Raw genomic sequence first — 6,000 nt, 5'->3', positions numbered from 1 at the left:
AAAATGACTGCTTCTGCCAAATTCACTAATTGAGTAACTGCTATTCGAAATAGGAAGTTGATTTTCAACTGATATAGAAACAGAGAAAAACAGTTATTCAAATGATTTTAACAAATGCTTTGTGGGCAATTATACTTAATTGGGGTGAAGTATCAGTTTCATGTTTCAATTTTGTGTAATCTATAGCTTTTCTTCTCCTGAAAGATATTTAACACATTATATTGTATTAAACACTATTTGACAAACCTAGATATAATCTGATTCAAAAACTTTCACAGAATTCTGGACTGACAGCTTCTTATTTCTAAGACGGGTCAAAACAGCCTTGAACTTGGATTTCTACAATTTCACATGTAAATAATAATATGACCTTAGAGAGATTATTGTTTAATTTGAGTCTGATTCCTATCCACAATACAGGGATAATATTACTTATCTCATTGGACTGTTATAGGCGCTAAAGGATATATTATGTGATTAAAGCTTTTGAAAAACAACACTACCACATCAATACATTACTACTATTATTGGTCATCATTTGACACATCAATTTGAACACAAAATAAGCACCTCATCCTTTTTTATCTCTTTTTTTTCCATTTAAATATCCATTCATTCTACCTACTAGTAAAAACTTCGTGAAATCATTTTATACTAATCACAAGCTTTGGTTCTCAAGAAAGTATTTAAATTGTACCCTTTGATTTTTTTCTCTTGTACCTTTGTCAAAAGACCAGCCCTCAGTATTACGTAATTATGTGGCTTTCTTACTTCATTCTGGTCTGGAATCTGTAATAATTTTTCTGCCATTTTTCCTTTTATAACACCCAATTCCTCTAGTTATAACAATTACCACCACAGGAAAGTAAATTCTGGAGAATAGTTTCAGTACAAGTTGAGCATTGAAAATCTGAAAACTAGGATGCTCCATAATTCAAAAGTTTTGAGTGCTGAAATGGTGTCTCAAGCGGAAAATTCCACTCCTGATCTCATTTGATGGATCACAGCCAAAACACACCAGGAATATTGCATAAAATTGCCTTCGAACTATGTCTATGTGGTGCATGTAAGAGTTTAGCTGTAAAATACCCCCCACCAAAGTGTAACATGTTTAGAAGACAATTGGATCATGGAGTCAATATATTCATCAGCTGATGAGTCTACTGATGAATTTAGTAGCTGCATGTGCTATTAAGGTCTGGGGCCTATTAAGAAGTGGTGTGTTTGAGGGGCATGACCTGGTAGGTAGTATTCTTGACCATGGCTCCTCCCTTCTCTGTTTTCAGGGTGCCATGGTTTGAGCACTCTTTTCTCCCCCATGTGCCCCTGAAGTTCTTTTTCTGCTTTGGAGCCAGCCAACTATGGACTAAAACTGTGAGCCAAAATGAACCTTTCTTCCTTAAGTTGCGGGTATTGGGTATTTTGTCCCAGCATGGGACAAAGTAACTAAGACAGCGATTATGAAATGTAAATGAATCTCCTGTTTAGATTTGGGTCCCATCCCCCAGATGTCTCAGTATGTATATGTAAATATTCCTGTAATAGATTGACTAATGGTCAACTTGTAACGCCCAGCTGAACTGAATCAGTTGGTCTGGGTGTGGAGGATCCACCTGAAGATTGTTATCAATAGCCATAAAAAGAGAACTGGAGGGGAAGATCATTGGCTATTGATTTTTCTAGAAGCTTGCTGCGGATGGTTTTCCTGAGGCAAACTAGGCTGTTCTCATTGGAGGAGGAGCTTGAAGGCTCGCTGTTGCTGGGAATGGCTGCTATTTTCATCAGGGGAGCTTTGATCTTTACTGTGAGCATCACTTCCTGGATCCAATGTGGATCCCTCAGCTTGGTGGCTCAAAGCCTTCATCTCACCAGTGTAGATTTTCTGGCTTCCACCATTGGCCTTTGGGCCTCCAGGTGCAGATCCTTAATACAAGCATGACACATTGCCATGGGCTCTAGGCCATTGGCTGGACTCCAGGAGGACATTGCCTTGGACTCTAAGCCTTTAGCTGGACTTGTGTGGGAAACTGCTGGGATCTAGGCCCTCAGCTAAATCCTTTGAGCTTCTAGTGTGTGGTTAATCTCTTGTACTCCTTTGCATTTGACTTTTTAGGTAATTATCATAAAATAATTCTAGAAATTATGTGTTCCGTATTTAATGTATTCCCTTGCGTAAACCTTGACTACAATTCAAAAATCCTAAAACATCTAAAACACTGGTTCAAAGCATTTTGGATAAAGGACACTCAACATGTAGTAATTCCCCAAGATATAGTTTGCAGATTAACTACATATTTAATTTTCCAGCTGTGATGTATTTCATTGTAAAGTTACATTTCTAGACTTCTCTGTTATATAAGACACTTGAAGCTGTCTGTAGTGGTATGTACCTACAGTCCCAGCTACCAGGGAGCCTCAGGCAGGAGGATCATTTGAGCACAAGAGTTTAAGTTGTGCCTGGGTGACATAGCAAGACCATACCTCTATCAGTTGAAGGTATATGAATAAGAGTATAAAGTTGGTAGGTAAATAAAAAACTCCTTTGGCCATTAAAACTATTTTTACAAAAAAATCTGCATATGATCACCCTAATATTTTTTTTACTAAATTTAACCGTCTCAAATCATAGCTATTCAACTTATGATTCAAGATAAGGTTACACAGGTGAGATATAAGAATCAGATATTGAAGAAATCTACGTAGTGAAACACAGTGTTTAATATGATTACAAGCTGGGCATGGTGGTGCATGCTTATAGTCCCAGTACTCCAGGAAGCGGAGGCAGGAGAATTGCAAGTTTAAGCCCAACCTAGGCAATTTAGCAACTCAGTGAGACCCTGCCTCAAAATACATACATACATACATATATACATACATACATACATCTTGGTTTAATCTCTAGTACTGTCCCCTCCCTCCCAGAACTGTGTTTACATTTATAACATAATAGTAGGTCTTCTTGAGAATTCCTGCCAATTTTTCATTGGGCTCATTTTACACACTTTTTAAAGAAAATTTTCAAACATTTAAAAATTATAGAATAGTATGATGAATCACAATGTATCCTGCACTCATCTTCAACAATTATTGACTCATGGCCAAATTTGTTTCATTTATGTATATTCCACCCTGCTTCTATGTTATTTTAAAGCAAATCTCAGAGCTCATATCACTTCATCCTTAAAATTTTCAACAGCATTTTTGAGAGACAAGAACTTTTCAACGTAAAACCATAACCATACAGGGCTGGCGATCTAGCTCAGTCGCACTGCACTTGCCTTGCAAGCGCAAGGTCCTGAGTTCAATCCCCAGTACTAAAAAAAAAAAAAAGAAAGAAAGAAAACCATAACCATACCTAAAATAACCCCTTCACTGCTGAGTGTGGTAGCACACACCTGTAATCCCAGAACTTGGGAGGCTGAGGCAGGAGGATCAGCATGAGTTTGAGCCCAGCCTGGGCTATATAGTGAGTTCAAAGCCAGCCTGCACTACAAAGCAAGACCCTCTTGTCTCAAAAAAAACAACAGCAAAAAAACCCAGGGCCGCGAATTTAGCTCAGTGGTTCCCCCACCTGCCACACAAGCACAAGGTCCCAAGTTCGATCCCCAGTACCAGAAAAAAAAAAAAGAATATCCCCCCAAATAAATAAAACAAAATAACACTTTCAGCAAATATTCAGCAAGTATTTGAATTTCTCATTGTCACATACTTTTTAAAAAAATTTGAATAAGGATCCAATAAGTTCCACACATCATGATAAGACTGTTTTTCACATTTGATCTTAACCAAACAACTTAGAAGCAGTTGATTGTCCTAATCCTACAGCTTTCTTTCTCCCTCTGCAGTTTTTTATTAAAAGCCAGATCATTTGTTCTATAGCTCTCCAAGGTCTTGATTTTGCTGACTGCCTTCTCAATATGTAACAATATATCCCCGAATCCTTGGCAATTTGTATAAACTCTTAACTGAATGTGTAAATTTGATCAATTTCAGGATTTTATTTTTGAGGTGGCTTAGGGTGTGGAAAGACCATCCCATACATGGTGGCATGGTTTTCATCAGGAAGCAGATAATTTCCAGTAGCATGTAATATCTGGCTGTTTCTCTTTTTGTGATGTTGGCAGATATCAATGCTAAAACTTCCATTTCAATTCATTTGGGGTTGCAAAATGGTGATATTCTATCATTTCTTTTTCACTTACTAGCTGCAATAATTCTTAGTGAGGAACTTCCTCTCATCTATTGTATTTGTTTTCTGAGGTTGTTATAATAAATTATGAGGGGCCTGAGATGTAGCTCAGTAGCATCCTCGCCTACCTGGCAAGCACAAGGTCCTGAGTTAAATTCCTGTCTGCCCCCCCAAAATTATCAGAAACTTGGCATAAAATAACTAAAACTTATTGTCTCATAATTCTAGAGGCCAGAAGTCCAAAATAAAGATGTTGGCAGGGTCACATTTCCTCTAGAGGAGAATCCATTTGTTGTGCCAACAAATGGACAGCGAGTCAAAAGACTGAATGCCAAGATTTTATTTCACCGGCCAGGGTCCAATCTCAAGGACGCAGCCCCAGAGAAGGACCCCGGACCTCTTTTAGCAGCAGTTTTTAAGCAGTTTCAGAACCAGGAAGTTGGCTCTTTCAGGAGCTAGCAGGGTAACCAGTGAGGGCGGGGGTGGCAAACGCAGTTACAGAAGCAGAACGGCTTTCCTGGGAACTGTACATTTTGCAGTTTCTCTTGGAACACTATCTCGACAGCAACATTTGTCTTGACGAACAACCTGGGGGTTCAGGCAGAGGTCAGTGCCATGCATGGATGGAGATTTTACTAAAAGATGGAGGCACAGAGGCTAACTTGACTCAGGCCTCACACATTCTTTGGCTCTTCCAATTATCTGGTGGCTGCTGGATTCTCCGTGGCACCAGCATGCTTTGTGGGAACATGACTCCCATTTCTGCCACTGTGCTCACACTTGCTCCTCCTCCTCTCATTCTGTTTCTTCTGCTATGTTGTGTATAAGAACACTCATCACTGGATTTAGGATCCACTTAGGTAATCTGACAATCTGAGATGATATTATCGCAATAACTTTAACTAAATTATACTGGGAAAGGTGCTTCTTCTATATAAAATTACATTCCCAAGTTCCAGGGTTAGGGTACAGTCATATATTTTTTGGAGCAACCATTCAACCTGCTATATGTACTATTTGATACTTTGTGGTACAGCCTGTAGGAAAGGCTGGATAAACGTTTGACTCTTTTCGTTAGTCATTCTTCAAAATAACACGTTTGTAAACCAGGCATGGTGGCACACTTCTATAATCCCAGTACGCTCAGACAGGAAGCTTGTGAGTTCAAGACCAGCCTGGGGTTACATAGCAAGACCCTGTCTCAAAAAACCAAAATAAACTCAATCAAACAAAAAAACAAAAAGCTGAATATGGTGATACATGCTATTAATGTCAGCACTGTAGTCGGCTGAGGCAGAAGGACTACAAATTCAAGCCCAGCCCTGTCAACTTAGCAAGAGGCTATTTAAAAAATAACAATAATAATAAAAATGTTTAAATGGGGGGGGGTGCTCTAGCCATGGATTCATTCCCTAGCACTGAAAAAAAAAGGAAAAGGAAAAAAAGTTGTTTCCACAGCATCCTCAATGAGAAATTTCATTTCATTCTTTTGTTTTTTGGTTTTTTTTAAAGTTTCATTCTTTTAGCAGCACAATAAAGTAATGGATTTAAATATTTGATACAGTTCAACTCACTCCAAGTACTATCCTGTTGATTCTCAAAGTGTCTCAATGTGGCCAACAGGAACCTATCTCTTCATGTTGATTCCTGTGAATTCTTTTGAGAGGATATTCATACTTTCTGATATCTTCTATTACTAGTTGAATTGTGTCCCTGTAAAACAATATGCTTAAATCATACCCCCAATACCTCAGAAAGTACTGGAAGTACAGTTTTTCAAAGGCAATCAAATTAAAATTAAAATAAGTCAT

The sequence above is a fragment of the Heterocephalus glaber genome, unplaced genomic scaffold, assembly GCF_053883595.1.
Source record: "Heterocephalus glaber isolate CG9 unplaced genomic scaffold, H.glaber_assembly_v1.0 deba00001608, whole genome shotgun sequence".
NCBI lineage: Eukaryota > Metazoa > Chordata > Mammalia > Rodentia > Bathyergidae > Heterocephalus > Heterocephalus glaber.
This window is presented reverse-complemented; position numbering follows the sequence as displayed.